This window comes from Acinonyx jubatus, chromosome F2, assembly GCF_027475565.1.
Source record: "Acinonyx jubatus isolate Ajub_Pintada_27869175 chromosome F2, VMU_Ajub_asm_v1.0, whole genome shotgun sequence".
Taxonomy (NCBI): domain Eukaryota; kingdom Metazoa; phylum Chordata; class Mammalia; order Carnivora; family Felidae; genus Acinonyx; species Acinonyx jubatus.
The window spans coordinates 30,792,975-30,804,425 of NC_069394.1; the positions used below are offsets into that span (position 1 = coordinate 30,792,975).

At 38.9% G+C, this 11,451-nt stretch overlaps 1 pseudogene; it reads left to right on the top strand.

Annotated features, from left to right (window-relative positions):
- The first annotated feature begins 335 nt into the window (after positions 1-335).
- On the top strand, positions 336-4,371 carry LOC128312787 (vesicle transport through interaction with t-SNAREs homolog 1B-like; annotated as a pseudogene).
- The last annotated feature ends 7,080 nt before the right edge of the window (positions 4,372-11,451 follow it).

The following is an 11,451-nucleotide window of genomic DNA, read 5'->3' on the forward strand; positions in this document are numbered from 1 at the left end:
GCAACAGTAGCTGGAGGATCTAGCCAATACAATAAGACAGAAAAAGATACAAAGCATATTAGCATTTTAGCCAGCATATTAGCCAGTACAATAAGACAGAAAAAGATACAAAGCATATTAGCATAGTAATCCAAGGAAAGAATTTTCTAATGCTCATATGAGAATCATAATATAATAAGTAATTATAAAATTAGAATTTACAGAGATTTTAACCCAGGCTGCTAGACTAAAGGTTCATATTTTTAATTACCTTAACATGTTGTCCTTTTAAATAATATTCAAAGGCAATTCAGGCTTCAAATATTTGTCTGTGACACATTTTCAGACTCATGCTACTAAGGCTGGAAGAAATACTCTGAGTATTCTCCACAGATATAGAAGTTCAGAGGACCCTGCTGTGGCCCGGAAGCACCTCATCTCCAGCGATGATACCTGCGAGACTGCGTGGCTGACCGCCGGGATAGGAGCGGGCCCAGTGCCCAAAATCTCGGTGGGCGATGCTTGAGTGTGGCCTGCACCATGGCCACCTCTGCTGCCTTCTCGGAGCATTTCGAGAAACTTTACCAGATCTTCCACTGCCTCCATGAAGACCTGCAAGGGGTGCCAGAGCAGCTCCTGGAGACAGCAGGGGCAGAAGAAAAGAAAAAGCTGATCAGAGATTTTGATGAAAAGCAACAGGAAGCAAATGAAATGTTGGCAGAGATGGAAGAGGAACGACATTATGCACCTCTGTCTTTCTGTAACCCTATGATGTCTAAGCTTGGAACCTACCGGAAAGACCTTGCTAAACTCCATCGGGAAGTGAGAAGCACACCTTTGACAGCCACACCTGGGGGCCGAGGAGACATGAAATATGGTACATACGCTGTAGAGAATGAGCATATGAATCAGCTACAGTCTCAAAGGGCATTGCTTCTGCAAGGCACTGACAGCCTGAACCAGGCCACCCAGAGTATAGTGTTCTTATCGGATTGCCACAGAGACTGACCAGATTGGCTCAGAAATCATAGAAGAGCTGGGTGAGCAATGTGATCCATTGGAACGTACTAAGAGTAGGCTTGTAAACACAAGTGAAAACTTGAGCAAAAGCCGAAAGATTCTCCGTTCAATGTCCAGAAAATTGACAACCAACAAGCTGCTACTTTCCATCGTCATCTTACTGGACCTGACCATCCTAGTGGGTCTGGTTTATTGCAAGTTCTTTCACAGGCATTGAACTTCCTAGAGGGAAGGGTTTGTGGACCAGAACTTTGACCCTGTGAATGAATGGTGTTAGGGATGGGGAATAAGCGTAGTGCTGCTGTAAGGTAATGGTTCAAGGATGCACTGTGTAGCTAGACTGGGAGGAGGGAGGGAAGATGGAAAACCACCTAACTGTGAAGGAACAGCAACAAGACCAGTATGATATACCAAGGTAAAAAAAAAAAAAGAAGAAGAAGTTCATTAATCCTCCATTAGTACACAAACACACACATAGATACAATGTCCACAAATATACAAATAAATATATCAAGGAAAGAACTTGGAAATCAGATTATAGTACCCAGGGGACCGTGGCCTGATTTTCATTTCATCTGGATATCTGATGCAGTGCTTATTTTTATGGCTGAGATATAATATGTAACTTAAACATCCAATTAATATTCACTGAACACTTCTCATGGGTCAGTCTTTAAGATGCTCTGAAAATAGCTATAAAAATATAGGCTAAATCCTTGCTCACTTCAACTTACATTCAAACTGGAAAAGCACTGTGAAGAAAGTAAAACAATCATACACTAAGAGTGTCTTGGTGAACTTAGCAAAAGTCTTTCCTCCAACAAAACAACTCATTATATATTGGAGTGCTATCATCAGTCTCATGAGTTTACATTCTGGTTACAAAGCTAAATTTGATAAAGCATCCCTTACCCAAATTAACATTCCAGTTCATCACTTTCAAGATTATGCATTGCCTAATGGGATCTTGAATAAGCATGCTTTGATTGGTAGGCTTGGCCCACCACTTATAAGCTGTTTATGAGACCTATAAAATAACAATGATAATACACATGTCAGTACATATCATAATGTATAATCTCATAAGGTAGTCATAAGAATTAAATGAAACACCACATTTAAAGTACTGAGTGAAGTTGCTAGAAGATAGTATTCAATAATTATAAATGATAATAGTGATTACTTTTATTTTTATTAAAAGTCATACAACTTGAATCACAAGAAGCCATACAACTTATCCTATCAAAAACATGTAGCCAATCCAATGCCATAACTATCTGATATTCACTGAGCTGGGTGAATGAATTTGTTGGTCTACATCCAATTACGATCTAAAGGAATCTTCTGTTTAAAAAATCATTAAAGCTAGGGAAACAGAGTTCTACATGTTTCTCACCATTGGGTATAGGCTGTCCAGATTTAGTGGAAATGCATTTGTGGGCAAGTTTACATAGAACTGTAGTTTAAATTTACACTAAACTATATTTTTCCACACTACCATGACAAAAAGCCAAAGCTGTAAGTCAGCTGTGTATGGGAAATACTTACAAACTGACTCCAATGAACAAATTAAAGGTGACTCCAGAAGTTTTAGAGGAAAGAGAAAAAAAAGTCCCAGAAATCCCTATGTGGTATTTTTATTTTTAGTTGAATTGTTAAATCGTCATTTTGTGGTAATCGTTTCCATCAGAGTATAGTTAAGATTGCAGAAGTTACCTCATGAGTCTTTTGCCAATAGCAGATACCAGAGAGTGGGTACTGGTCTCAAAATAAAATTGAAGAGAGAGAGGTAGAGAGAGGCAAATCAGGGAAGGAGGGAGGCATGAAGTAGGATGAGGAAAAACAAAAGAGATTCCTTCAGTTAATGATAATGATTCATGTGTTGTCTTCCTCTTAAAGCTGCTGCTGAAGCATTGTTGTCAATGGAATTCTTTTCCTTTCCTTCTCACACCCCACACTCTCTCCTTCTCTTACCCTCCCCTTTCTATATCCCTTGACTTCTCTCTAAACTAGGTTTCTTATGTTCATTTATTTTCTATTTGTTAGTAGAAAGGAATTGTCCAGTTCAGCAAAGGAGCTGAATATCAATGCTGTGTTCTCTTCCCCTATGCAAATAATATAGCACAACTAAAGCTTTGCATAGGAAGAGGAATAAAGTAAATTGTCTAAGAAATTCTTTCTGGATGGAAGGATTTGGATAAAGATTGTTCTTCTGTTTTTGATCTTTAGAAACAGGCTATAGTAGTATTCTCTAATAGTACCTTAATGATATCTCTAGCCCTAGGTAATAGCATATATAAAATATAGAATCATAGAGTTGGGGCAGACAGCCTAGTTATTGTACCTGACCAGGAGTTCTTCTCATTCTTGTTTGTTTGTTTTTTTTAAGTTTGTGTACTTATTTTGAGAGACAGAAAGAGATAGAGCATGTGTGCTTGCAAGCCAGAGAGGGGCAGAGAGAAAGAAAGAGAGAGAGAGAGAGAGACAGAGAGAGAATCCCAAGCAGGCTCATGCAGAGCCCGATGTGGGGCTTGATCCCATGAACTGTGAGATCATGACCTGAGCCAAGATCAAGAGTTGGACGCTTAACCAACTTAGCCACCCAGGCACCCTAGTTCTCATTCTTCATCGCATCTTGATTTCCATTCTAGGAGTTGTCCTTTCCCCATTGTGTATAATCTTGGTGGGAAGTAGCTTCTGCTTTCTATTAAAGAGTCACAGGGAAGCGATAAACCCTCTCCACGGCCCTGTGCATGCAGTGGGTGTAATGTGATCTAAGCCAGGCCAATGAGATACTCTCTCCCTGGACCTGAGTAAATGATGCAAAGATATGAGTCATCGCCAGAAGTTATTCTTTCCCACTGTAGGATTGACAAGCTACCTAAATTCTTGCTGTATGCTGTTCCATCTGTGAGCCCTAGATGTGATCCAAGTAAACCCTTTTGCTTAAAATAGCCACAGTACATTTTTGTAGCTTACATTCAAAACCTGAATTTTATATTGTTTATTGGAAGAGATCTTGGAAATTCTTAGGAAAGATATAAACAAGGTAAGTAGTCACCTGGAAAACGGGGTTCAGAAACACTAACCCAGTCCATGTACATCCATCTCTCTCCCAGGAAGACTGACAACGGATTTGGAGCACACACACAGTGGTTTTATTAATAGAAGAGCATTCAGACATCCACACGTATGGATTAGGCTCACTGCCTTGGGAAAGGGAAGTCACACTCAACAGGGAAAAGAGAAGTCAATTCTCAAAGAACAAAAGGAAACTTGTAAAAATGTTAGGGCGCCTGGGTGGCTCAGTCAGTTAAGCATCCAACTGTTGATTTTGGCTCAGGTTGTGATCTCACAGTTCATGGGTTGGAGCCCCACATCTGGCTCTGTGCTGATGGTGTGGAGCCTGCTTGGGATTGTGTCTCCCTCTCTCTCTGCTCCTCCCTGACTCGTTCTCTCTCTCTCTCTCTCAAAATAAAGGAATAAACTTTTTAAAAAATGCTAAGCAAAGGGTATAGGGTGTGATAAAGGATTTTTGAGTTCCCAAACCCTGACTTTTATTAATGAAATTCAAACTGATGTATATAACCGATAGAGTTGAAAAGAATGTATGTGAGAGCCAGGTTGTCGTTGTTGTGTTTGTTTGTTTTTACCCTAAATTTGCTTTGAGAAATCAGGACTGAGGCAGGAAAAGCAAAGCATGCAAAAAGCAGTAAGAACACAGGTTGGGTAGTTCTGTGCTGAGCACTTCATGCCATCTTCTCCATATTGTCCCAGTTTCAGCAGAGGTTTAGTAAGATCACAGGGCAGATCATATATTCCCAGGCTCTGAAGGAGCCTATGGAGGCATGAAACCTTCTTGTGACCCTGACACCAGGGGCGGTTGTAGCTGAAGTGTAGACAGCACTACAGTGTCTAGGCAGAAGGGCTGGCTGTGCCTTCTCCAAGTTTTTGTGGGATCAGAGAGAATCAGAAAGTTTTTTCTGGTCCTCCGAAAGGTACAGAAGTGTCCCAGAGGAGGTCAACTTCTCTTAGGAGCTAAAAGGATGCAGTATGCATGGCCCTGCACCTGCAGCAACAGATGGGAACTTGACTTCACCCCAGATACCAGCGGAGATAGATGCCAAAACATAAAGAATAGAGATGATATACATTTTAGTGACATCAGTCAAATATCTGACAGAGGTCTTCTGTGTTTACCTGCTTACCTCCGTGTTTACCTTACCATCACATTCTTATTCTGCTAAGGGCACATTAATTTTCCTTTGTGAAAGCCTTCGTCTTCATTCTCTCTCTCCGAGACTGACCCACCCCCTGGCTCTAGAGGTAGGAAAGTCACTCAGGCACAGCAGATCGGAGTCAAAGTGATTGGTTCCAAAATGAGTTCATGACAATCCAGAACAGTGAGTTATCTTGAGGTATTTTCATTACAGTTACTGAAAAGCAGATGTTGGTAGGGGAGATGCTAATGGCCATCTTCCGTGTTAAGGCAAAAACCTTGCCTGAGAGAGGAACCCAAGCAGAGAAAGAAAGAAATGGAGAAACAGTCTCCTGAAGTCATTATTGAAGGTCTTGAAGATCCAATTCTGCCTGGATCAGATTTATCCCTTGAATATATCTTGATTGTAGGCAATATTTTTTCTATTGTTTAAGTGAAATTTATTCACTTGAAATGAAAAGAGCCATAATGGAAATAAATTCTCTTTAAAAGTAAAAATCAAATTGAAACTCCTTAGCATGACCTGCCAGGTGATATATTGTCAGCATTTTGCCTGACTGTCCAACTTCTTCCTGTGCTCTTAACCTTTTCTAATGAAAGTCCACATGTACTAAGTTGTCCTCCTCATGCTTCTGGCTCTCCTCTCTGTGCTTCACATGGCTCACTCCTCATCCTTCAGGTCCTGGCTCAAATATTAAAGAAAGATTCTCTGACCAAATCTGTCCCCCATCTCCCCACCTCAAATCTTACTTCAGCACCCAGTTTATTTTATTTTTTTCATGAAAATAATCTGTATCTGAAATAGACTTGTCTATTTAGTTGTTTACTTTTTTATTTTCTCGCTCCTCCAACTAGAATGTAAACTCCATGAGGACAGGTACCTTATCAGTCTTAAGCAACCCATAGTGCCTGACCTTTGGAAGGCATCTAATAAATACTGCTGGAGTAATCAATGAATTTCATTTTTATGCTCAACAATTACATAGTGCTTGCTATATACCAGGCACTGTCCTAGAGATTTTATAATTATTTATTTTTTTCTAATTTTCATAAGAATCCCATGAGGTTGGAATTAGAATTATTTCCATTTGACCAACCATGAAGCTAAGCTACATGATGGGTAAGCCATATGCCCAAGTGGAAGAGCTGAGTAAGGTTCACACCTGGCACCTGGTTCTTGATTCATTTCTTTCGGCCTCTGTGCCTTGCTTCCTGAATGACTTATTGAATGATTTGATAAACAAGTTGGCTACTAAGAAACTGATCATCTCTAGGTGAGCTGAGAATGCCAAGATATGACTTTAAAAAGTAAGTATCGACCATGGAATCTGTGACTCAGCCCAGACATTAGCCACGAGAGGTCCAGCCTCACTCCTTTAATTGCTACAGCACCATGCATGCTTGGGAATTATTAATTTGCAGTGGTGAATTATGAGCGCTTATAAAATATTTTACATCTATTTAATATTGTCATATAACTTTGGTCGGTTGAAAAGATACCAATTAGTTCATTCATGGAGAAAGACTGCAAAGGCTCTCAGTGAAGAAAGACCTCAAAGGCATATTTTTATCATTCCTTATGAAGCAGCATGACATTTTATAAAGTTTGATCAGCTACTTTATAGTTACTGCTATTGAACTTGTGCAGTGTACTTCAAATCCTACTCCCTAATAATTTTACAATTTTTATGATCTGACACTACTAATCATCAGGAAATATGATTAATAATAATAGAAAGGATGTTTCTCATTTAATCTTCAAAGCCATTTTTATGTTAACCAACATTAAAAAGCTGTGGGTATATTCATTTCTTCCCATTGAGAACATTAGTCTTCCCTTGTTACAGACAACTTTTTTTTTTGTCCTTCTTTGGGTAAAACTTAATCCTACTGAAATGAGTTGCAGCTGTTGTACAAATTCATATTTTTATACTGATAGGAAGCAGTCAGACATTTCAACTATTCAGTTTTGTTTAAAAGTAAGTTAACAGTTCAGTTCACTCTTTAGAAGACACAGATGAAGGAATTGTACAGGAATGTGTTTGTGGCCAACTGAATGTTTGTGATTAAAAATACTTATGAAGGCAACATTGCTGGACTTGAAAAAAATTATAAGGTCCTACAGCCTGGGAGAAATTCACTGAGGGAGAATCCACATTAATACTTGAAGTGGTAGCTTTTGACCTCTTGCACTGGTAAATACCAGCCAATGGTGCACAGGCTTCCCTTCTAACTGACTAACTCTTACATAATTTCCTTTCCTTAACAGTTCCATGAAGTCTACAATTTTTAGAATTACAGAATCTGACATAACAAGATAAACTTTGATACCAGGCTTCCCTAAACACTGACCATTTTCTCCTCATATCTCCATTCCTGATTCAAAACCATATTGATTTCCTTTCCTGGGAAATTAGAAAGAATTAGGAAAATTAGTACTTCATACAATTTCTCTATCTCAGATTTCCCACTAGCAACCCACATCTTACCTAATCTTATGAAATAATTGTTAAAAGCAAGAGCTGGAGGCTAAACTGATTGGAATTAGAATCCAACTAATGAAAGTCTCTTTGAAAGCAGTCTTGCCACTTAATAGCTGCCTAACTTAGGGTGAGTTAGAAATATCTTCTAACCCTCAGTTTATTCATCTATTCAAAGGGTATAATATTGCCTACTTCAAAGAATTTAGGGACATTAAAGAAGATAATCTATACTTAATGCCTAATATCTAGTAATTCATCAATAGAAAAACCCACTAGTTACTGGAAATATTAAAAGCTTAACTTACAATCAAACACATATTTAAATTTTTTTCAACGTTTTTTATTTAATTTTGGGACAGAGAGAGACAGAGCATGAACGGGGGAGGGGCAGAGAGAGAGGGAGACACAGAATCGGAAACAGGCTCCAGGCTCCGAGCCATCAAAGCCTGATGCGGGGCTCGAACTCACGGACCGTGAGATCGTGACCTGGCTGAAGTCGGACGCTTAACCGACTGCGCCACCCAGGCGCCCCGCAAACACATATTTAGCTCCACCTCCCAAGCTGGTAAGAGTCAGAACTAATTCAAATTAGGGGGAAAAAACAATTTTTAATAGTAATTTAAAATAATACTGGGGTGTCTCACAGAACCCCAGGACAAGAATGCCACTGGGTCTCAGGAAGAATTAGAAGAGGAACTTCACAGCTAGCAGGAATCTCTCTGTCCCTCATCTATTTACATTTCTGAATCTCCACTTGATCCTTCTCTCTTCCTCTCTAGTTGATTCCCCCTATCTTGGCCATGTGGTGGATGCTATGACCATTAACATCTCCCAAGGGTTATAAGGTCAGCCATTCAAGAAGGGAAAATTACTTACCTCTTTACATTCCATATCCAAATCTCTGAGGGAAAGCTCTGCTAGTCCAGTTTGGCTCATGAGCCCATAGCTGGTCCAGTAACTGAAGACAGGTTCCTCTTTGTTATAATCCTGTTGGTGGAAGGGATTAGTTGTAGGAAGGAACAATTAATTTAGTTTCTAGGAAAGGAGTTTCACAGGTGGCTATGAAAATCACCAGTGTTCTCCAACCCTGTCCCTCTGTCTCTGCTCATGTTGGGATAAATGTATTGGGGAGGGAGAGCTCCCTTCTCCCTGAGTCATTCTTGGTCATCCTGGCTGCCATTGTTGTTGATGCCATTCTATTTCCAGGCGTGGAACCCTTCTGCTATATGTTTTTAGCAACACAGCAACTGCCACTGATACAACCTATAGGTTCTCAAAAGTGCTTATCTGGTCCGTGTACCTTTATCTCTCCTCATCCTAATGGATTATAGGATTTTGGCACTTAGAAGTAAATTTAGAACACAGAAATCACACACACACACACACACACACACACGCGCGCGCGCGCGCGTTTTAAAAATGAGAAAACTGAAGCCAAGATAGACAAAGTCCTTAGCTAATATCACATAGCCAATTAATAAATCAGGATCAGAAGCCAGGTTTCTAGACTTACAGACTAATTTTCTTCCTAAACTAAGTTGGATATTTCTTTTTCACCATCACCACTCATGATCCAGGTCTTTCTCCACAGGATATAGTTGTGTCTGGATCTGGAGCACTGTTCTTCAATAAGAGTAGGTGCCTTTACCAGTCCACCCTGATTATAACTTTGCTGATTGTATCTGACTTCAGAAAAAGCAGATGCTGCACATGACTGTGAATTTCACTTGCTTTTAGTTTAGGGGCAACAATCTTACCTGAAGGAGATTTAAATTACAGATTGTTATCATTTATCTTTGCTATTCATTTTTCCTTCATAAGTTCCTTATTATTAGTGCATAATATTAAGAAGCTAAATATCCCATTAATGACACTTTTGAAAGATATTTACAGGTGGAGACAGCCAAAAAATATATAATAATAAAGAGTTTGATGACAGTTTGGGACTTATTATGACTTTGCCTGTGCCTTTGAGATATTTTGCCACTTTTGCCCATTTCTAGGCAGAAAAAGATCAGTGAAAGTTTCCTGAAGGGGAAAAAAAAGAACACTTGTAGAGAGGGCCTAATGGCCCTCCTTTCATCTACTTTTTGGTGATTCTCCAAATAAGCCTAAATATCATGTATTTGAAAAAAATAAGGATTACCCTATGATGACTGTCTAAGGTCAGATATATTTATGTCATGATGTACTGAGCTTCATGATTATTTATTTATACTTTACATATACTACTTCCTATTGACACAATACCTGTATCTTTTTCCTCCTCTCATATATAGTTCATATTTATTGTTTTTGAATTAGCAGAATAATAGTCTAATTTTTTAAAAGCTGCCTCTTTTCTACTGCAGTGCATGAGGTTCTATAGAAGATGTCTCTATCCTTGGATCCAAGGGGTGGCATGTAACCAAGATATAGCCAATTAGAGTACTGATGTTGCCTGGCCATGGTGATGGGCTCAAGAATAAGCATGTGTCCCAATAGCAGCCAGTCAAACTCAATTTTAAGATATCTGTTGGAATCATTGAGTAGAATGTTGAAAAGATAAATTGTAAGTTGAAGTTGGTAGCAACTGCCAAGAAGAGAGTCTTTCTGAGACTTGAGCTAAGACAGAAGAAAGCCAAAGTGAAACAAGAATAGAATAAGATGGAGTTCAGTTGCTATTATTTGAGCCCCTTGATCTAGCCATGCAAGAAGTTTTTTTTTTTACACTTAAGACAATTTTAATTATTTTTATCTGTCACAGCAGGAAGAATCCTAACCAATTCTTTGTAAAAACTTCTTTTACAAAGCTATATCTCATAAAAGCACTCTTTAGTGTATCCATCATAATTTTAGAAAAATAGAATTTATTGAAAAGGGTAATTGGAAACAGTGCAAGATTCCAAAATGGAGGATGTTGTGTTTTCCAAAATGAAAAGACTGATAATTAAATTTAATGGGCTGATACCAGAATTTGAATTTTTAAAAAGTAAACTATAGTAATCAATATGGGAGATAAGCACACTTTAATTAATGAAGGTGGAGAGGAAGAAATGAGCAATGTAGATCCTGAAGAGAAAAAACATCAGCACTTAGAAATAATAAAATTTACCTTGGGGTTTTGTGATTTTTTTTTGTGATAAGGTAGCATGATTTAGTGCATTTGGAGACTGGATGGGGGTGACAACCCTGAAAGCAAAGTTCACTGTTCAATCTTTGCTGAGTTTCCTTTGATTTCACACCAAGACAGCTAGTTTGGGGACTCTGGGAACTGGATGATGGGTGGGTAAGCCCATTTCCATGCCATGTGTGTAGAAAAGGTGTTTTACTGAAAGTAGGAGGAATTAGTTATATCGTGGCTGATAGAAATTAGAAGACAGAGCCCAGGCTGGGACAGAAATTGTGAAGAAAGCTGAATAGAACATGCCATATAGAATCTTAAAAGGTAGAGGAGGTAACCTGGACAAGGATACACCTTTTCTGTTTCACCTCTTTGTGAAGCCAAGGAAGATGAACTAAAGGGAATGTTCTAGCCCCCAGCCTATGTTTTTAAGAGGCTACCTACGTTACCACATAAATTAAGAGAAAAAATTGGAGTTCTTGAGTTTTACTTTAATGTGAATTTAGCCATCATATAAGTCAGCTTTCATCATAATCCCCTCCTAGTTTGCATGTTTTACAAAATAATGTGGCACTTATGACAACATAGATGGACCTTGAGGGCATTATGCTAAATGAAATAAGTCAGAGAAAGACAAGGACTGTGTG